At 42.6% G+C, this 23,301-nt stretch overlaps 1 non-coding gene across 1 annotated transcript; it reads right to left on the bottom strand.

Annotated features, from left to right (window-relative positions):
- Nucleotides 1-14,404: 14,404 nt before the first annotated feature.
- On the bottom strand, nucleotides 14,405-14,523 carry LOC145412692 (5S ribosomal RNA). The gene has a single exon (XR_013899603.1). It is a non-coding gene; the product is annotated as a 5S ribosomal RNA (ribosomal RNA).
- Nucleotides 14,524-23,301: the final 8,778 nt, after the last annotated feature.

Genomic DNA, 23,301 nt, shown 5'->3' with positions numbered 1-23,301 from the left:
GTGTGTAATGAGGCAGTTTGAGGCGTGACACTTTTAGGTGTGGCAGATTGTGGTGTGGCAACTCGAAATTGGCAGTGTGAGGTGTTTCATGAGGTGTGGTAAGTGCTGTCTGTTGCACAATAACTTCTCTGATGGGATGTGCATTTATTTATAGATAACGCCACCGTCCCGACTCAGTAATAATCTTTTCTTCCCCGACCTCTGTTTTATACTCCCTCACATAGTTCTCTACTTACCACTTCTTGCCTTAACACTGGCGAAGGTAACACTATTGTGCCTGCCAAAGCTCACACCTCAGGCCCTCTTTTTGGCTGGGTCCCAAACACCTTTCTTCCTCCAATACCACTAGCAAAAGTAATACCACAGGCAGTGACAGTGCTCACACTCTTCGGTTCCACTTTTGGGCTAGGACCCAAGTAAATATTGTGGCTAAAAGCTATAAGTAAGGATGTGATGAGACCTGTTGGCTATTACCGAAGACCATGCACTTAGTCTTTCTTGAACGCTTGCACTTACGCACGCGTGCATGCATGCATGTATTTGGTCAGCGAGTTTGCAGTTATAGTCACAGACCTATATACAAATCTCGGGTCCATCGCACTGAATATGCTATCCAGACGAAGCCTCCTCTTGTCAGTTTTGTGACGCCAGTAAAGTAGTCTTACTGAAGACTGTTAACTAGTACCAACTGCAGACTGGCTACTGTAACTTCTCCCTGCCCCCCCCTTTTTTTTTTTTTTTTGTCCAGAGCCGAACCTCTGGTAGAGGTATTGCAAAATTCTCAGTTACAGGACACCCCATCTTCATCGTAAGCTTACGTTGCTGATAGGGCTGTGATGTTGCTCTCTTTTGGCCCAGCAGTGGTGCAAATCCGCTCGCCAGAATAGTACTGTGATTTGGTGCTGCTGTACCCTGCACCTGTAATGTTACTGAACAGCTCCCCAGCACATATTGTGCTGTGATTCTGCTCTTTCCTGCATTAATAATATTGCTGACAAACTCCCAGCACCCAGAAAAGAAACACCCCTACCCTGAAACCTGATTCCTCCCAGCACTTAGTATAGAAACATCCCTGCATTGGTTAGAACCTGATATTCCCGGCACCTAGTAAAGAGGCATCCCCACCTTGGAACCTGATACCCCAGCCAATGATTGGGCGGAGTCCAGATAAAGAGTGCAATATTCCATTGACATGATTATTACACAGGCGGTGAGGTGATACCGTCTACCATCTGGGGCCAACACACAGCCATCCGAATATAATTACTTTCTGGAGTTTATATCCTGTGGTTGGTATTGGGGAGATGTTAGCGGGAAAAGTTTAGTATTTTCTGTGCAGTCTCGTTTTCTTGTTATATTTAGTATGCCTCCAGTAAAGGGTTAGAACCAATCAGGGGTTAGAACCAGTCAAGGGCTAGAGCCAGTCAAGGGTTAGAACCAGTTAAGGATAAGAACCGGTCAAGGGTTAGAACCAGTCAAGGGTTAGAACCAGTCAAGGGTTAGAACCAGACCCCATTATCCTCATACAATTCAGTGCATCATTTATATTTCATTCCTACCACTGGCAGACGATTTTATTCTACATAGGACAGACCTCTCGTAATGAACAGGTTAAGCTGCTGTGACAGATAGGAAATTAATATCTCTTCCCTGGCTCAAATTATCGTGAAATATTGACTAAGTAATCCTCTCTCATAATTGTTATTCCTGTTGTACCCGTGATCTTGGTCCATCTCTGCCCTTTGATCCACATACTTACGATCGAGTCTGTCCGTACTAAGATATATTTTGGCAGACAGGAGAGGGAAGGGAAGTGCAAAGTGTTTCCATGACTCGTCAGCTGCGCCGCCCGTTTTTTATTTAGGTTATTTAGTCAGATAATGAGCGATTGGTGAAAAAGATAACTAGATCTGATGTGAGAGGTGTAAAGCTGAGAGGAAGACCACGAATAGGATGGATGGACAGTGTGAAGAGAGCGCTGGATGCGAGAGGGATGTCTGTTGAGCAAGGAAGAGTGGCTGTGCGTGACAGAAATAAATGGAGAGAAATTGTGAATGAATAAGTGATGACGCAGCCCTGAGGGGATATTCTCCCGCATTTGGTCTGATCAGCTAGTCAGGTCAGGTACGGGTAAGGGGATGGGTCTGTTATGATGTGGCAGGGGTAAATCAGTTCTGCTGTCGCGCCCTGCTGCGGATGTCACTGATTGCATTGCGCAGTTGACCCTTGTGCGGTGTGGTGCGGTGAGGATCTGTCCGTTCTCCCCTTTGGGGCTAAGATGTGAATGAATGTGTTTGAATGGATGAGTAAATGGAGAGTGTGTCGTCCTGTCTCGGCTACCTCCCGTTCCTTGGGGGAAGCAGCCTAGGTATATAGTATAGTATTTAGTCAGTCCCACAAGTCTTTGTCCTTCCTGCAAAAACTGATCTTAATTACGAGAGGAACTTAACGTACCCTACTTTATTGATCTCAGTCCCGGCTCATAAGAGTGAACTCATTGCCATTATCAGACAACGAAACATGTTTACTGCCTCTGTCCTGCCTCAGTCCACTCTATTTTTGCCTTCTTAGTTCTCCTGCGGGTATACCTATAATTTACCATTAGCATTAATTCATATGATTGTTGTTACTGGATATGGTTGTTGAGGCTGTGCGACTTTATAATAGGATGCAAGCGTCTGATAATCAGATCTGAGAGCTAATGAAAAGAGGGTGAAGGGAGAAAGCTGTAGATGAACTAGAAATTAATGAGATAGAGGAAGCGAGGACATGAATGGATTTACTACTATACATAGAGAGAGTTGGGGAAGGGGGCTTATAAGGAGTTACAAGGAAAAGTTAGCATCTCGAAGACCTTGCGGCCGAGGAGATAACTTCGTACTTGTCTGGGAATGCATATCCAGTTCGAATTCATTCTAGTAACCTAGTATAAGATTCCGTCGTGGTTTCTTTTGAACTACTTTACTGTAGTGCTATTAACATCACCCATACGAAATCTGTTTCAGGTGGAACAAATCTTGTATGTGGAAAAAAAAAATTCTGGTGTTAAATCTTTCCAGTTCCAGCTTCCAACCATACTTGCATGTTGAGTTCGTGTTGAGACTAAGCAACTTTCTATGGTCAAGTTTTGTCAGACTCATTCAGTATTTTAAACACCTCAATAAGCTGATCTCATAGACTACGAGTTCCTTAAGGAAACAGTCCCAGAGCTCTCAGGCGATCCTGATAATTGTCTCCTGATGGATGGAATAAGTTTTGTAGCTCTAGGAACTCTTTCAAGTCGATCCATGTCTTTCCTGAGTGACGGTGAACTGCACAGCATACTCCGGAAGCGGCGGTATTAATGAGTTATACAGTGCACGAACAATCTCTATTCCTTTAACGAAATTGCCTCTGGATGAAGCCTAGGAATTTTTGGGCCCTTTTCTCTATACATTTATGCACTGTTTGCAACATTCTGGGTTACTGCTTGTAATTCCATATTACTCATTCTCAGAATTCACGCCAAAAGTGCATAGTCCTACCCGGGATATGCATGGCCAGTATGCATCACCTTGCATTTCTCCAAGTTAAATGGCATTTACCATGTCTCAGACCACCCCTCTAGGCTATAAAAGTTTGCCTAGAAATTTTCCGTTTCTTCAAGACTGCTTACATTTGCTCCAAGTTTGATGCTTTCTGCAAACATTGACATCACACTTAACTGGCCAACATCTACTGTGTGTTGTTGATATAAATAATAAATAAACAGGAGTGGAACAAGGACAGACCCTTGTGGAGCTCCATAAGTCACTGACATCTAATCACAAGAAATTCCTTTGATCACAACTCGCTGTGCCCTATCCATTAACCAGTTTTATATCGTGAGTGTAACCTCCCTGTTAATACCAAGTGCTCATACTTTTGACATTAAATGAGGATGAGCACATTGTCGATTGCCTTTCGAATATCTCGGAGAAAGGATGTCTACTGCTCTATCCCAGTCACACTCACACAACATTTTGCGGAACAGTTCAGTCAAGTTGGTTAGGCATCATGTATGTTGTTTGACCCCAGATTGGGAGTCCATAAGCAGGCTGTGATTTTACAGGTGTTTGACTGTCCTGTCTACAATTATTCCTTCTAACACACACACACACACACACACACACACACACACACACACACACACACACACACACACACACACACACACACACACACACACACACACACACACACACACACACACACACACACAGTAATAAGAAGTCAGGTTCAGGAAAGAGAAATTGCATCATGGACGGAGCATGAGTGGCAATTGCTGTAATACGAGTACCGTATTCACTGGGGGTTAAGCAGATTAAGTCTGTCTGTCTGTCTCTCTCTCTCTCTCTCTCTCTCTCTCTCACACACACACACACAAACCTCAGCCACAACTACTCTCCCTCTACGCGCGTGCGTTTTGTGTGTGTGTGTGTGTGTGTGTGTGTGTGTGTGTGTGTGTGTGTGTGTGTGTGTGCACTGAGGAGCAGAAGTACAGTATGTTCAAACCTTTTCACGCGATGATCATTAAGCACAACTAGGTACACTTACTGGTGGTGTTCAGTCCCCAGGCCAGTGCACCTGCTTCTCCCCCACAGCAGTCAGGCATCACCACCATCAGCCACCCGCCAGGATCACCACAACTCCCAAGCGCCGGTAACACATAAGCAGCCTTGTACCGCTAATGACACACGTGTTATCTCACACTCCTCCAAACAAGACAGCCGGTTGTTGGGGGTCCCTCTTAATGCCGTCTCTTGCTGCTCAGTTTAGGAGACTGACACACAGTAACCTTCCTCCCACACCACACCTGCAACAGTGCTGTAGAATCCCCAGCCCCGATCGTCTCCAGTGTCACTCAGTCGCCATCTTGCTTTACGCGTGATCTCAGAATGCAGTCAAAGTTATGGTTTCAAAATTCCAATAGTCCACAAATCTCTAGTATCACACGAATCTTCCCTCCCTCCCTCGTGTACACTTAAGAATCTTTCTCTCACCACTCACCATTATTCTTTTTCTCCTACCATTCCATGCCCGCTTCCCGTATGTACTCTTTCACTCCATCTCGCCACGTCGTTGATGACGATATTAAGTACTGCTAAGGGCCTTAATACCTTTAGACCCTCATCTTAATCAAATCTCGGACCTGACTGATTCCCCAGCCCGTAAATCGTCACTGCGCCCCCACCTTCGTCCAGTTCGATCCTCCTCCATATTAAGGCTTTTTCGCTAGCAGAAGGCGCCCCTGACCTTGGTAATAAAGGGCATTCGGATCAAGCTACCTGGATGGCTGTTGGTCGTGAAGTATTGCGTAGAAGATGTAGTGGGTGAGTGGAGCCTTGGTTAGTTAAAAGTGAACCCCTTCATTATTAACTATGCTACCTTCGTCTTTCCCTCCTTCCGTTCTTAGCCCCCATCTGCCGTGTAGACGTCCCTCTTCCTTTTTTTTTTTTTTTTTTAAACTCCTTTCTCCTTCCAAAATTTTCCCTCCTAGCCAATCCATCTCACATTATTTTCGTTCTTTCCCTCTGTTTCATCCTCCTTTCCCACATTCATATCCTGTTTGCTGTGTTTCTCACAGCTCCTTATACCTTCCTCCTTCATTACCTTCTCCTCTCCCCGCCCACCATTCCAGGTGACGAAGCGTAATGAACTAATATATATGTGATGGATGTACAGGCTTATCAGGTGGTCGTAACTCGATAAATGTCGTTGTGAATATGGAAACATTTTTTATCAGTATCACGCCATTTCGTTCTCTCTCCCAGGTTAGTGTTATATATGTGTGTATGTATGTATGTACTTGTGTATGTGTGAATGTATGTACTCTTATATGTATGTTTGTGTGTGTGTGGGTGGGTAGGTTTGCGAGTTTGTATGTGAGTGTAAGGGTATGAGGGTAAGTTTGTGGATAGGTGTTAGGATGTGGATGTGAAGGTGTGGGTGTATAAAGATGTGAATGTGAAAAAGAAGATTAGTATGTGTGTGAGTGGGTGGGTATGGTTATGGGTGTAGCTGTGAGGATGTGATGGTGTGGGTATGAGGCTGTGTAGGCAGGTGTGAAGGTCCAGATGTAAAGATGTGAGTGTGAGTATGGGTATAAGTATGTGGGTGTGGATGTTTGTGGGGGGTAGATGGGTGGGTGCGTGTGGATAAGGGTATGTGAGTGTGCGGGTGTGGCTGTGGGTGTGAGGGTGTGGGTGTCTGTTTCCGCCTCCGCCCGTCCTTCTCCACGATGTTATATATACCGGTACCCTCTTGTATCATACTGTATTTAGCATGTTGTGTGTTCAGGCGGGATACCTCTTTACCTCCTGCACCTTGTGTGTACCGTAAGTCGTCTTTTATTCAAATATAATGGAAGAGTTATACATTGTTTTTTTTTTGGAGAATCATGACAGGTGTTTTAACTGAGGATTTGATGGTTGATGCTGAAATTTTTACTTTATACTTTCAGTTAAATACATCTTAGTTTGCCATCACTCCATCACTCCCTCATGTAACGGTGTTGATATATCTTTTTAACGGGCCAGGATTACCGTGACATCAATAAATTCATCAACTGTTAGTCAGAATTCAATACATAAGTAACGCTATTGCATTATTGAGAAAAGCTGTATGTGGGGAGCCTCCCCAAGCATGATAGATGTATTCTACACAGGGGCGAATGAAACCCGTGTGTAAAGTCAACAACTGTGCAGGGGTAAAGAAGGCACGGAGTCGGCTTAGCACACTTTGTGTGTGTGTGTGTGTGTGTGTGTGTGTGTGTGTGTGTGTGTGTGTGTGTGTGTGTTTTCTAATGTTTTTAGGCTACTTTTCTTTATTACCCGTCTCCGATCCTGAGGGACTCGAGGACGGGTACTGTTTTCACTCGATTTGTCTTCGTTTGTTTGTTTGTCTGTCTGTCTGTCAGTCTGTTAACAACTTTACGCGAAAACTACTGGTGCGAATTTGACTAACAACAGGGATGATGGGCTATGACCTGATCACCTGATTAACTTCAAGGCCCAGGCTGTAGGCCTCAAAATGTTAGAAAATGGGGATGGGTATTATTATTATTATTATTATTATTATTATTATTATTATTATTATTATTTGCCCATAACTCCATTCAAATTCGTCATATCGACATGAAACCAAAACCTAAAGGTGCATCTTTCAAATCTGCATCCTATAACATGCTTCATTTGATCACGGGGGGTCACCCCCCTGGTAGCGGTAGGGGAGTCAATGTCAGGTGGGTCGGGCCTAAAATTTCACATGGGGATAAAATCGTCAATTTTCACCCGATTTACTCTAAATTTGATGTGTCATCTTTGACTAATTATCCTGTTGTGTTTACACGTCAGCACTAAAATGACTCCCGGGGACGGGTTTGCTGTACCTTGGCACCCCTGTTCTTACTGTAAACCCGACTGCACATTCCCCCCAATGTATCTTTTATGCTCGTTTACCTATATCTTTATTTATATCAGATTATATTAGGTCCACTACGGGATCGAACCTCCTCTTCACAGGATGAGTGATAGCCAGAATTAACCCTTACCCATACTAGCGAAATACGAATCGGGAAAGGATGTTTGCAGGAAGAGTGATGCGTGTGAAAAGTGGATATTGTAGTGGCTGTGTTTATAAGAATCTGTATGTGCTGTCGGTGTACTGTACAGGGTTCACGGATATAATCAAGCATGTAAAAGGACATACCAGCAGTACCCAGTTTAAATATCAGCCAAAATGTGGGCTCGAACCCGTACCTCGGGGCACGCGCATCATGAGACTGGTACTTTAACCACCTGAACTCAGAAGCTCCATTTTCCTCTTTACTATGGCCCACCAGTTGGCATGCATGGTAGTTGTTATATATATTTGCTGACGATTTCGGATGGAGAGTTCGGTTAGTGGGGGTAGTCTTCCTGCTTTGCTATCCCCGTCTTTCACTCATATAATAGGTTAATTATAGTTTGTCCAGTTACAAGAAGCCTCAAAAGGACAGTGGATCTCTCTTCCTATTTGCCTTTCTTTGTACTCGTTTGTGTATCAGTAATATGAATACACACACGTAGCCGATGGTGATTCACGCTTGAGAGTGTCTGAGGCCAGGTACAGACGGTACAATCAAAGACAAATATCTTCCCATTTCTGTCTAAAGAAAATTTACACCTGGCGAAATACAGCTAAAACCCTATCTCTACTAGTGCATGTTTCAAATGGTTCGATTTTTCCTCTATATGTTTGTCAAACTTTAGAAAATATGTGTGTCTCTGTACATAAAGGAATCAAGCACAGATATACAGTACAAACACAGAAGGGGGAGGGGATCTGTGAATGAGAATGGGACATAGAGGACGCGAAATAGAAAATGTAAATAAGTTAAAAGGAAAAAGAAAATAAATGAAACATAAAATTGGGGCAATGAATGATACATGAAAATATATATACACCCAAAGCCAACACGAGAGGCGAAAATACTCTTCTCCCCTAGTGTAGAAACTCCCAGATTTTATAGAATTTAAACACATCGCTTCTTGAGCATTTATCGCTGAAAGTATTATGTCATTTCTCCTTCATCATTGCCATTTTGTAAATAAGTAAATGAATACATATATATTGTACAAATGAATAAATAATTAAACAGAGAAATATACAGTATATAAATCCTACGCTCCTCATGGGGCAACGTAGGATTGGATGATGGATGGATGGATGGATAAATAAACAATAAATAAATATAAAAAATGTATATTTGATGTGTGTATGTGTATACTGTATGTATGTATGAATGTATTTATGTATGTATGCGTGTGCGCCTGTTGAGTAAGGGGTGACTGTGAAGGATCTTGGGCGGTACATGGGGTCAGCTCAGATGATACACAGAACCGTGCATGAAAAATCTCAGTACCATGCAGACATAAACTCAGGCCCCTAAAAGTGCCAGAACAAATCTCCCGCTACACGCACTTTATTATGTGATATATATGACTTGATTTACTTGTACATCAACTTCAAAACTTCAGTATAAATTAAACGTTGCCCCAACCCCTTCCCTGGTGAATGATTTTGGTGTAAAGTCTCTGTGGACCTCTACAAGAATCTCCAGTCAGTCTTAATCCTACAAAAGTTTCGAAGTCCTCAGATTATTTTTAACGTACTGGGTTTTGGAGGGTTGGCCTAATCTTTCGTTTGTCCTGTAATCTGTAAGAGAGGTATATGCTGGAGACTTTAAGAGGAGGACTCCGAGAAATTGTACGATATTTGTGAGGAAGGTTAACAGTTTGTGCTTCTGAGTTTGTAATGGCAACATTACAAATGACCCGCGTGGGAAAGCAGATATCTTTGGCAGTACATTTGCCAGAAATTCTACCTTAGATGAAGCCAGCCAGAATGTCTCAGCACTAGAACGTGACTCTCCCGAAATTGTTCCACTTAAAATACAGATAAAGTACTTGAAATCTATCCTAGACAATTTACCTACCAAAAAAGCTCCGGGCCCAGATGGAATTCCGCCAATTGTTTTGATAAAGTGTTCCCCAGAACTTGACTCTGTTCTTGCTAAATTATTCAGACTATGCATACGTACTTCTTCATTCCCTAATTCATGGAAAGAAGCCAATGTCCACCCAGTTCCAAAGAAAGGAAGTTCCTCTGACCCCTCTGATGACAGACCAATAGCTGTCACATCTTCTCTTGGTAAGGTGTTTGAAACTGTAATTAATAAGCACATTGTTAAATATCTTGAATCCAACAACTTAATTAGTGATAGACAATATGGTTTTCGCCACGAAAGATCCACCATTGACATATTCAATCTCCTGACTCATACTATGCATCAATCAGTTGACCTACATGGAGAAACTCATGCAGTAGCCCTGGATTTTTATAATGCTTTCGACAGAGTGTGGCACCGTTCCCTGTTGTCCAAACTCCCTTGCTATGGACTAAACTCTTATGTTCCTTTGATTTCCTCATATCTCAGCAACAGAAAAATAAGAGTAAAAGTAGATGATGTATATTCCAATTTCCACTCAGTTAACGCTGGCATGCCGCAGGGACCAGTTCTGGCAACAACCCTGTTCCTCGTTCATATTAATGATCTCCTATCTGTCACCCACAATCCCATCCATTCATATGCAAATGACTCAAGACCTCATAGTTCATTTACACTCAGACATCCATTTACAAAGTCTGATATCTCTAACTCTTAACTCGGTACAGCCATCTCTTTAAATCAAGACTTATCCACGATCAGTGAATGGGGACAAAATAACCTTGTCTCATTTCATGCTAGTAAAACTAAATATATACAATATACTAATAGACAGATATTGCCAGATTCGTATATTACCTTCAATGCTACAGATATTCCCATTTCCAAAAGTATTGAAATTCTCGGCGTCTCAACAATGCCCTCAGCTTGACCTCTCATGTCAGATCACTGGCTAAAACCGCCTCAAAGAAACTTGGATTATTGTACAGAGTCCGTAACTTCTTCACTGACGAGCAGTTAGCTATAATTTATAAGAGTCATGTGCGCTCTCAGCTTGAATATTGCTCACCCTTGTGGAGTGGATGTGGAGAGGTTGCATTAAAACAACTAGACAAAATTCAGAACAAAGCTGTTAGAATTGTTAATAACCCTGCCATTACAAATAAACTACCTCCCCTACAAGTAAGAAGGAATGTTGCCTCCCTTGCATTATTTTACAGATATTTTTTTGCAAATGCTCAGACGAAGTTGCGTCCATTGTGCCACCTCTCCATGCCTTCCCTCGTGCTACACGGGCATCTGGCACCGCTCATGACTGGAATGTCACTCAGCCTTACTGCAGAACTTCTGCCTATCAGAATTCTTTCATTCCCCGAACTGCATCTCTCCGGAACTCGCTTCCCCAGAGTTGTTTCCCTCCAAACTTCAGCCTACAGCTGCTCAAGTCTAACTGTTACAGGTATTTTATGAACAGAGGACACCAGTAATCTGGTGTATGGATTTTTTTTTTTTATTCATTTGTTTTTCCTTCCTCTGTTCTGTTATAAAAAAAAATAATAATGTACTGCTTTGTAGGATCTGATGACTGAAGGAGATGGAAAAGGTTTGTACATTTGAGTCATAGAGCTTAAAGATGTTATAGATTCTGTATGGGAAATTCGTAAGATGAAGATATGTGGGAGGCGTTCCGTTAGACTATGATTCTGTGGGAAGGAAAAAAAAAAAAAAAAAAGAACCTTTCTAATGCACTGACTCCCGACACCATATAGGGTACCAAGTACGAGTTGTCCGCGGCCCTCCGTCTCAGTGCAGTGAAAGGCGGAACGAAAGATTAAGTGTTGGCGTGTGTTGATTCCTTTTAATTGTATGTGTGTGTGTGTGTGTGTGTGTGTGAGAGAGAGAGAGAGAGAGAGAGAGAGAATGGAGGATGTTTTGTTTCTTTTGTTTGTGCTTTTTAATGTCTTCAGATTTCTTTCCCTTATCCCTCCTGTAGACCTGATCACACATCCCCCTCAGTATTTTCATTAAGCTATTGTGTCTGTCTCTATATCAGTCCAAATTAGTTTCACTGCAGAATCGAACCTTCACCTTGGATGGAGAGTAATAACCAAAATTAACCCTTCCCTTTGTTGGCGAAGTACGAATGGGGAAGAGATGTCTGTAGGAAGAGTGATGTATGTGAAAAATGTGTTGTAGTGGCTATGTATAAGTCTGTGTATACCGTCGGTGCAGCCTGTAGGATTCATAAATATTCAATCACGTGAAAGAACATACCCGCTTCACCCACGCTAAATGTCCGCCTGGATGGGGATCGAACCCTAGTCTCAGGGAACACGCATCACAAAACGAGTACATTAGTGACCTGAACACCGCAGCTCCAATCGCTCTAACTATGGCCCACCAGTTAGCGTGTATGGTAGTTCTTCTTACTGTTTCCTGCCTATCTCGGCTGGAGGGTTTGGAGGGTAGGGTAGTCTTCCTGCTCTGTTATCCTTGTCTTTCACTCATAGTATAGGTTTATTATAGTTTGTCCAGTTACAAGAAGCCTCAAAAGGACTAATGGATCTCTCTTGCTGTTTGCCTTCCATTGTACTCGTTTGTGTATCAGTGGTATGAATTCACACACGTAGCTGTTGGTGATCCATGCTTGAGAGAGTGACTGGGGCCAGGTACACCAAGCACAGATACACAGTACAAGCACAGAAGGGGGCGGGGGCTGTGAAGGAGAATGGAACACAGAGGACGCGAAATAAGAAAGATAAATAAGTTAAGAGGAAGAGGAAAATAAGTGAGACGTGAGATAAGGACAGTGAATGATAAATGAAAATGTATATTACACCCAAAGCCAACACGAGAGACGAAAGTACTCTTCATCCCTAGTGTCGAAACTCCCAGATTTTATAGAATTTAAACACATTGCTTCTTGAGCATTTATCCCTGAAAATATTATGTAACTTTTCCTTCAGCACTGCCATATTAATTCACAGCTCGAGACAAACTACTGAAAATATATATACCATTCTCTTTAGCAGGCCGTAAATTCTTGCAGCGAGTATGTTATGATTAAGTCATTCCTGGGTGTTTCGTTTTCTTTCATCTCCAGGGCCGTAAATTGCTGTGAACATTCAATTATAAGACAGAGAGAGAGAGAGAGAGAGAGAGAGAGAGAGAGAGAATTTGGATGTATGTGTATGTGCGTCCGTGCTTGTGTGCGCAGACCAATTGTTTTCTTTAACTGTAATAATGCTAAGCTGTCTTGTCTGCGCTGTTATCTCTATGTCTTTCTGTGTATTTGTTTGCATCTGCCCTGTGAGAGAGAGAGAGAGAGAGAGAGAGAGAGAGAGAATAATAATAATAATAATAATAATAATAATGATGATGATGATGATGATGATAAGCCTTAAATGTTGCCTGTTGATGAAAGAGGGATAAAAAAGAAAATAAAAACGTGAAATCTGGAGGCAGTTTTCAAATGATTTCGCTTAGTATCACATTAGTCTCTTTGTTCCTCTGTGGTCACAAATATTTCATGATAATCTAATCCCGGCAGCTGAAAATATTTAAAGACAAACTAAATTGTGTGAAGGATGGACACCTGGAATTTAACCACGCAGAATACATATTTGTAATTCTGGAGGGAAGCAATAGTTATTCCTTGAATGTGTCGGAGTTTATATCCCGTTTTTAAAAGACTTACCACTACCTCAGACGAACAGTATTTTTCCCACTGTATTTAATTAACGCAACAAACACCAAACACTACGTTCCAAAATTTACCTTGAAATGTAGTGAATAATGATACTGGTCGGATAACATACTGCATATAAAATATAGAATATGTATTAAAATATAGCAACGTGTCATTTCACTTCCCGGTCAGCGTTGGGGCTGCTAATCAAGGCTGCCAACAGTAGCAAAGTTGATTAGGTGGTAAATTTGCCTTATATACCACCTTTGCCATATATGTTTCTGATTAAGTATTTTGGGTAATGTTTATAGATATTTTTAGGAGTATTGGAGAGTCAGTAGATGGTGCTTCAGGCACTTGGTATCCTTAATAAAAAAAATGTGTGGTTGTGTATCGTGGTTAGGCGCCGTCCCGAGACGCACAGCAAGTTCATTAGGCTACCTCAGTTACTCGTGTCTGTTCAGTGGGGTGTTTCATATGCTCTGCCACATTTACCATATTTTTGGGATTGTACTGCGTGTGTGCTTACGCAGTGCTGGTTACGGTGGAAACACATGACTACAGTGAAAACTTGACGAGGAAATTGCAATGAAGCAGTGTGGTGGTGAAGAAAAACATTTAACGAATGAATGGCCTGTGCTGTGCCTGGCGTTTTTGAGGCATCATGGCATCATACCTTACTGATGGTGATGTTTGTGTGACGAAGCCAGTGACTGAGTAGGCTGGCTGGAAGATGTGCAGGTTAGTTTTACTTTGAAGGGACTAGGGGCCAGTGGAAAGTTGCAAGTAAGTTGTGATTACCCAGCGTTTTGTCAACAACTACTGTTTGGAAGTTGGGCTTTTTTTTTTTTTTTTTTTTTTTTAGTAGGATGATTAGAGTGTTTTAATATGATGATGATGATGATGGAAGGAGGGGGCGTCCACTATCCACTCACTGTATGCAGCGCAGCGTTTAGTTGACTTACATTAAGTGACAAGCGCAGTGGTTTCTTGAACCGAGGAAATAGTTTACTGTACCGGTATTAGGTAGTAACCATAAAACCAAATGACGCCAGGCGATATAGTGAGTTAAGGTGCGCCAGCCGAATTTTTTTTTTCATTCATTGCCAGACGCCATGCATCCCAGACGGGGTGGCCAAGGGCTTAGAGTTAATTGTTTTACAGGGAGGGGCATTAATCCTCCACCAACCCCACTTGACACGTAGGGATGCCAACAGCATCTGGTGTTCCCAGGCGGTCACCCATCCAAGTACTAACCAGACCCAACGTTGCTTAACTTCGCTGATCGGACGGGAAGCGGTGTACTCAACGTGGTATGGCCGTTGGCTCGTAATTGTTTCCACCCGAGGCGTTGCTGTTGTTCATTTTCGCATAAAAGTTTTTCCTAAGCTTAATAAAATTGTCGATATAAAAATTGAAAATACTCGTCGAGAAGGGGGCTGGAACTGACAGAAGAGAGGAAGAGAAAAGGTTGGAAAGTGGGAGAGGAAAGGTGCTGAGTGAAGGGAAGAGGAGAGAAATAGGGAGGGAAAGAATGGAATAATGAAGGAAGAAGGGAGGAGAAGGGCGTTTTGGGGAGAGTGGGGATGAGGGCGTTAGCTTCACGTGTCTCTCCCCCCCCCATTCTTCACCTTGTAACCCCACCGCCTGACCTCCGTAACTCTCTGGGTCAGATGTGGTGTGTGTGTGTGTGTGTCCAGCAAAAAATTGAATTTGGGCGTTTCCGTCTCTTCGCCATGATGGACTGTGGACCAAATTAAGATTAAGATAAGATTCCTGATATCAGCTAATAATCTGCCACCCCTTCATTTATCAGTTCTCCCCTCTCATTCCTCCACTCGGCCTCCACCCCCCTGGTTACCACATCACTCCCTCTACATCTCACACACTCTCATTTCTTTTCACCTTTCCCAGTAACACTGCTCTGTTCAACACTTCCGTTCTCCTTCTTTCTCTTCTTTCCCACTCCTATTCCATCTTCCCAATCACTCTCCTCTAACACTTTCACTCTCTCCCCTACTTTCCACCCTCACCTCTTCCACGCACAACTCATTCAGCACATCTGACTTCCTCGCTTACCTTTCCAATCTTCCCTCCATTCCTTCCCACTCACCCTTCCTTCCTCTTCTGCTCGTTTACCCTCCTTCTGTATTCTTCCACACTTTTTTTTTTTTTTTAATCGCACTCACCGTATACTCTTTTTCCTTCTGCATGCCACCCCCTATACCTCCCTCCCTCCTTCCCTCACTCTATCCCACTTTCCCATCTTCCAGATCTCACCCAGTCTCTCTTCTTCCATCCTTCCAAATCTTACCAATTCATTCTTCTCCCCTCCTGCTCACGTTTCCCTCGTTAAATCTTCTCGCCCCGAACCCATTCATTCTGCAGTGTAGTTGTGACTGAACTCTGTGCAGATGCTGTAATAATATTTAATGCAGTATAGCTAACCATATGAATAATACGGTACTTGCAGCAGATAACTGATGATACCGGTAGTTAGGCCTATGTGGGGACGAGTGTCTGAGTGTGAAGGGTGGAGGCTGTTAGACTTGCTTCACTCTTCTTCACCATCGGGGCTCCATACAATCATCTTGAGCACTGAACTTGACCATTCATATTGTGGTTACCCGTGCAAGGAATTTTTCATTATTTGCGTAACCGAGTACTGAGGATGTGTTATGATGTGTCCGTCACAGAGGCTGAGGGAAGAACAATAACTTCGTATTCCAAAAATAATCTTCGTTCTCTTCCTAGCAACACCTGAAATTTTGCTTCAAGGCTTTGGAAGCAGGAGTCCGCTTTTAAATCCACTCAACCTTTTGTTTTCCTTTTGTATATCTCTGTGTCATATCCTGATGCAGTAGACCTTCTCCGTCTTTTCCTAGTGGTGGCTGCGTCAAAACTACATTCATTTTTTCCTTGATGAAACTATCATCATTTCCATCCCATTGTTCATTCATGCGTCTACGTAACTACTGCATTCCTTCACCTCGACCGCACCCTTCAGCTCCATGATTTCATTGATCTCTGTAACTTAAATAATTTATTCTGTTCCTTCCCAATCTCTTTCACGCTCAGTTCTGTCCCTTCACCTCGTCCGTGGTCTGCATCTCCTCCTTCTACTCCCCCCCCCCCTCTATTTTCTTCCTATATCTGTCCCTTCGCTTAATCCCTGGTCTTTCTCCTCCTCATGCCATTCACCATCGTAACGGTAGTTCATCATTCCATGGCAGCCCGGCGCAGGCCAGGCGAGCACGTCAGACAGGTAGCATAACAGAGGCAGAGTCAACTTACGCCCTCAACGTGACCCCTTAAATCTCTCTAATCTGGACGTTCGTGATATTGTATCTAACTGCCTCAAGCATCTCTCGTCGACGGTCAGGCTAGATTAGGTAGTATTTACCCGTTTTTTAGGTCAGTTTCGTAATTGACTCAGTGATTTAGGTGACCGGCGTGCAGTGGTCGTAAAAGCAAGTCATATTACCAGAAGCTTGACACCAAGGCCAGTATTCTCGTTGGCGCCCCTTCTTTAGTGATTTATTTTCCGATTTGGCTTGTTAATATCGCTTTGTATATTACTTATGCAGAGACCGCGATATTCGAAGCATTTATATAATGTGAAAAAGGGTAATAAAGGTGTAATAAGCAAAATAAATCGGTTAGGAAGAGGTGTTAGGGGACTTCCTTGTCGACAATAACACGGGCCTAAGAAGTCAAGCATTTACATTCCAAACTGCAACCATACCACAAACCTATATACAGAAGTGTGGACTTCATGTTGTAAAGTATTAAGTCCTATTAATTCTTCCTGTTGCAGTGAATGGCTTGGGGATATTTAGGGTGTTAAAAATTTCCATAATCAACTCGTCAACACGCCTCCTCTGATACCAGGACGCCAGTCCTAAGTTTAGTATTCCTAGCCTACCTTTGTAATGTAGATTGTGAGTATTAGATCCCAAGAATTGATAAGGGAGTGTACAGTGGTGCCCTCTGGTAATGTGTGGGTGGGATATTGTACCTAAAAAAACGGGTTATAGTCTATGATCAGAGTCTAATGCATAATTAAAAAAACACAGACCAGGGCATATCCACAAGAGACCAGAAACAACCATGATCATCGCCTACCATCCCTACCCTCCTCATCCGTCCCCGCCCAGTTATAGAAAATTAAACATCATCATAACTGTATGTCCAAACAGCGTGTGAATCGCTATATGACTTGTTCAGACTGGTGATAGGTTTGATGGGTGAGTGGCTGAGGAGGAAGGTAACGTTAACAGGATCCAGAGATGATTGTGGGTCTAAGCTTTGCTTGGTATGTTATGATCCATTGTACTTAGTGTCTGGTGGGGGAGTGGATGCCTATATGTAACGTATATTATGGAAACTGAGTTGTGATTGAGTAGTTAGTGCGTGCGCTGGTTACGTGTGTGATTGTGTATGAGATGTTTAGAGTATGTCTCGTTATGAGTGTGTTACTGGCTCCTCTTGTGATCGTTTGAAGGAATAACCAAACTACATGAATTATCGTAAGAAACATGAAGGAATGGACTTTGTGGGGGTGTAGAATAGCGTATATGATGACAGGAACCTAAGGGCTAGTGTGCAAGTGTGGTACTTTATGAACTTAGTGATGATAGAGCAGTGAATTTGGTGAGAGCAACTTGAAGGCCAGTGTGTAAGTGTATTACTTATGAAATCCTTGGTGCTTAGCCTTTGTCCTTTGTTGGTCCGTTTGGGGAGACATTTCATGTACGAATCTGTTTTAAAGCATATTACTTATCATAGACTTCCTGCTGATCGACAATTCCGGTTAGGGTTCCATTACGGCGCTCTGTTAGTTCACAGATTCTTAGGTTGCCTTATTTCTGAATGTTCATGCTACCACACCAAGCACATTCAAAGCCTTTGCCGAATTTCGGAGAATTCTCTTTTAAATATAAAATGGTCTCCTATATTTTTATTGCATTCCGTTACGTATGAACTTTCTTCATAATTTTCCTTTCTGGTTGATCAGTAGCTGCTGTTACATATGTGCGCAGTTTTTCTTCGTAAAGGTGTGATGTTCTTATAAGTGTTCCTCAGGGTTGTCCTTATCAGTTGTCTCCCTTCTTGGACTATACAGCTTTAGCTACTTGCACTTTACACGATGATTATATTTTTCACTTTTCTAACTACTTCTTTAAGTAAAGTTTACATTCTCTGGCCAGTAACTGAATCTCAGTATATGGTGGTAGAGTGTTATAAATTGACATATAAACAGCAGTCTGACATTCCTTCTTTGTACCCGTCCTGTCCCATCCATTTCCACTACTGTTGACCACTCACATTTTTTCCTTCCTTCCTTTTCTTCTACTGTTAGGATATCTTGTTTTACTTTATTTATTGTACTTCTCATTAACATCTGTTATCCTTCTTTTCCTCTCATATGTTTATCCACATTCTCTCTCTCTCTCTCTCTCTCTCTCTCTCTCTCTCTCTCTCTCTCTCTCACACACACACACACACACACACACACACACACACACACACACACACACACACACACACACACAATCACATCATTCCAAAAGATGTGGACAGAGAGGCTGAAGCTTAGCAGAGTAGTTATTAAGCCGCTACCGATACATTGACTATGGGTGTGTTCATTTTAGGAGAAGCAGTATATCTCGGGCATTCTGTTAATTTTTACGATCATGTGAGGCAAAAACAAGTCCTTTGTGATACAGGAGAAAGGAAGGTTGACAGGTGTATAGGAAAGGAGAAAGATATAGCCAGAGTGAAGCAGGGAAGGAAATTAACCACACAGTAAGGCGCAGGAACACATACAATGCATCAATATAAAACATTGGCAAATAGTCCTTGATAACACCTGTATATAGGACGCGGACAAAAATAAGCCAGAAGACAAGGACAACAAAAGTAAATAAGATAACAAAATGTCAGCTTACCCACACTAGACCAGTCCTGTCGAAAAGTTTGACTAACAAAGATACGGAAATAGGACATGTATAGTAAAGAACGTACCGGAAAATAGGACAAATCAATTAATAGGACGCCGCTCGAATCCGCGGGTTGATTAGAAGGATGGTGATCATGTTGTGGGTAATTTGTATATCACTGGATCCTGGTGGTATCAGGGGGGTGCCATGTTCTTTCAATTCCTACCCTCCCATCTCCCCTCCCTTTGTATCTCTCAGACGTTTTCTTTCGCGTCTCTCCCTCTTCTTTTCTTCCGGTCCCTCCCCTCCTAGCCTTCCTCCGTTTGTATCTTCCAGTACCTCCCTTCCCCGTGTCCCTCGGTCTATATCACCCAATCGTTTTCTTCCCCAGACTCCCCCTCCAGCTTATGATCCAGCTCAACCCTCTGTCGCTCTCCTTTCTCAATATATTTAGGTCGTTTTCCACAGCCTCTTCCGCTCTTCTTTGCTCTCACTCCCTTTCCTCCCCCTCTCCCTCTCACTACATCTTTCAGTCGTCTTTTTACACAGCTATCTCCCTGTCTACTACGTAATCTTCAAGGCTCGCTGGTGCAGTGGTAACGCTCTCGCTTGCCATCTGGTAGACGGGAGTTCGCGCCTCGCTCAGGTTGCGAAAAGTTTCACTGACGAAGTGGGTGGTTACTGTCCCCCTCGAGCAAGGGGACGGGTGTGTGCGTGTGTGAAGGTCACAGCCTTGCCCTTAGATCGGACTATATGAGCTCTCAGCTCCCTTCTGGGAGGGTAAAAGCTGACGATCACGACCATCAAGTGATCCTGACCGACCCGGTGAATTACACACACACACACACACACACACACACAGATTTTATGGTAGTCTCCATTCGGCTGTTTGATGGGTAGTGTTACCCAGACTATACATTATGATTGGCAATAAAATTTCTTTCCGAGGTAACCAGTGCAAAGGAAGAGCAGAGCAAAGCATGAAAGAGTCACGGGTGGTTGAACTTTTATTTTTTTTTATTTTTTCATTATGGATATACAGATGGATTGAGATATTTTCTTCATTAACTGCAGCTCCCACTGATTAAGAAACCAGACTCGGAGGGAAGAAGGAGGTTGAGGGATCGGATAAAAAAGGAGGGCTATTTACTCCAGCCCACCTCATTCCCTTTGTTCCTTACCGTCACTCCCCAAGAAGGGTGGTGTTTCTGCTCCAGTCCACGTCATTCTGTTGTTTCTTACCTTGACTCACGATGAAGCAAGGCCTTTTGCTCCAGCCTACCTCTTTCCCTTATATTTTATCTTCACTCTCGCCCTGCTTCACACTTCCCTTCCCTTTCCTCTCCCCGTGGCTCACTGTCCATTAGTGGTCGGTGCACTTAATGAGGAAACAGATTAACACGTTGGACCATTCCAGTCAATCTGACTTAAATATGACACCATTAATAAAATAACATAAGCAGTGTGTCATTATTCCCCACAAGCAGTATAGTCTCACTCAGTTGTACATTTACCCTTTTCCTGTTCCAGAATAATGGAAAAGATATTCAGACTAATATCAATATCAATGTATATATATATATATATATATATATATATATATATATATATATATATATATATATATATATATATATATATATATAAATACAGTATATATGTATATATTAGTTTTGCAAGATCTCATTTGGTTTTTGAAACGCCTTCGAGATGGTGTGAAGAAACAGTTTAAGCACGAATCCACCCAGAGTGATTATTATAGATTAGATTGGCAAAACGTCTCGGTTGGGACACGATTCGGGAAGGTGTTCTGGATCTACCGTCCGGATCTGTACCTGTGTTGGTATAACCCAATCCACACTGTGCATCCATGAGCACAGTTCGCCGACAACCATCTACCAGCATATTTTTCATTCTTCTCCCTACAACAGAAAGTATCCTTCCATTCCATACTCTTTTTTTTGTATGACATATTGCTGTTACATAAAAAAAAGTTCATGTAGCACATTCAGTTGCCAAAACCGGCAGAGAAGTGTCGGCGAACGTTTGCTCATGCCCGTACACGGTTTCCATCCACCGATATTTTGGCCAGCTTCTTCCTGGAAACACTATATGGCTGGAATCTGGTGTGATCAGAGCGCCTGTGTGGCCGACGGGCAATTAAGTATTCAGTTCACCAACAGTTTCGTTTCCCTCCTCTTATCCAGTGTGAGAGCTGAGATTTGAGGAATGGTGTGTGTGTGTGTGTGTGTAGGAATGTGTGGTGGTGTATTTAGGGCTCCCTCTGCCACAGACAACGTGAGGAACATTGTGTGTATGTGTATGTTGGGGAAGGGGGGGGATCGGTGGGTGGCTGTGGCGGCGGCGTATCCACCACACATATCACACCCCTTGCAACTGGACCCACACATGCCACGGTGGGATGTGTGGTGGCGTATGCACAGCACGGTTTGGAAGTTGCAAGCTGAGGTCAAGGGCGACATGTTTCTCTGAATAACATCTAGCTGCGTTTCATGACTTCCATAATTGTAGAGAATTTACGCGTTTATATTTATGTTTTGCATTCTTAGTATAGTTATTTACATATTTCGTAAGTACCGTATTACATTTGATTAACCACTTGCCTGATGTGAAATACCAGTATGTAATTGTTCAACTCTTAAAATTCCATTCCCTGTACCGTGTATACCAGTTGTGTATTTTCACATATTATTAAGTGGTGAACCCTGCAGCTTCTCACGTTTCATTGTTTACGTTGGATGCAACAGAGATTTAAAAAAAAAGTTGCGAATTGAATACTTAATTGTAGGTGGACCACACACGCTGTCTGATCACGCCAGATTCCGAACGTCTACTGTTTCCACGAAGTTGGACGAAGGTTATATGATCACCCGTGTGTGTTTGTGTACAAGATATCTTAATAAACTCTGGTGGATAGGTGGGTATTGGGTCAAGAAAGTGTTGGTTAGATTGTAAGGTATATCTGGATGCGGATGCATGAATATATGATAAATTTCATTGTTGTTAATGGAGGTATGTGTTCTCTGATATTAGGGGCAAACTAAGGCTATGCAGTTAAGTAACTATTTGAGACAGTGAAAGTATTCGTCTTGTGCAGAGAATACAGTAGTAAATCATAAGTGCTCTTTAGTGTCCGTTTTATTATCAGTAGACTTCACATATTTCTTGAGTCATATGTTTCTTTTTCTGTCACCTCAGTGCAGCTCTCACATATTCCATAATAGTCCCATTTCTTTTGCTCCTACTTTTTTTTTTTTTTTTTTTTTTTTCACAGATGCCATGTCAAAGTCTCACACCCATACACTGTGTAAGCCCTAACACATGCTGTCATCTTGTAGCCTTCACACTCAGACTGTTGGTTTGGGTCAAGGTCTTCATAGCATCAGTTACCTTTCTTTCCTACCTGCCTGCTTTCAACTTCTTATGTACATTACCTCTTTTCTGTTGCTGCATGAAAGAACGCTGCTGCAACTCTTACACCATTTCAGCTTTCTCTCAACTATCCAGCACATCTCGCTGAGAACCACCTTCTCTTTCAGTTGCCACCTCTTTAGTCGTGTCTACATTTACTTTGAAATCAAGTAAGTCACAGACATTCACAAAACTTTCAACCAGTCTACAGAGATACTGTTCACTGTTAACCCCATCTGTCTCGTGACGTAATTTTCATCATGTTATTGCTACTTCAAGACCATTTACGGAGAAATTTTTGAAGCTGGAGTAGGGGGTAGTGGTGTTGTGGTGGTAGTGGTGAGATTCGTGGCAGATGGATGTACGACTATTCATTATTGCATTCTTATAATACTCTTTGTGGTTCGTGAGGGCACCCACCTCCACATACTTGATGCAGTGATATTTTCAGATGATTCTACACTGAATGACAAGCCATATAGTTTACTTTAACCCAAGAAACCGTTTTACTGGTTTGGTGACAACCATATGACCAGATGGATGCCTGATGGCCCATTGGGTTAAGGTGTTGCAGCCGGATATGGCCTGTAAGGATTTGCATCCTAGGGATGGTTGAGGTTTGCTGCGGAGGCAACATAGGCTAAAACACTCACGACTGAGCTAAGCTAGTCATGTCGAGACTAAGTACCCCGTCCCCTGACCCCTACACTCCTGATGGGTCAAAAAAAGGG

This window comes from Coenobita brevimanus, chromosome 93, assembly GCF_032717465.1.
Source record: "Coenobita brevimanus isolate Jiangsu-jjx chromosome 93, ASM3271746v2, whole genome shotgun sequence".
NCBI classification, from domain to species: domain Eukaryota; kingdom Metazoa; phylum Arthropoda; class Malacostraca; order Decapoda; family Coenobitidae; genus Coenobita; species Coenobita brevimanus.
This window is presented reverse-complemented; position numbering and strand designations above follow the sequence as displayed.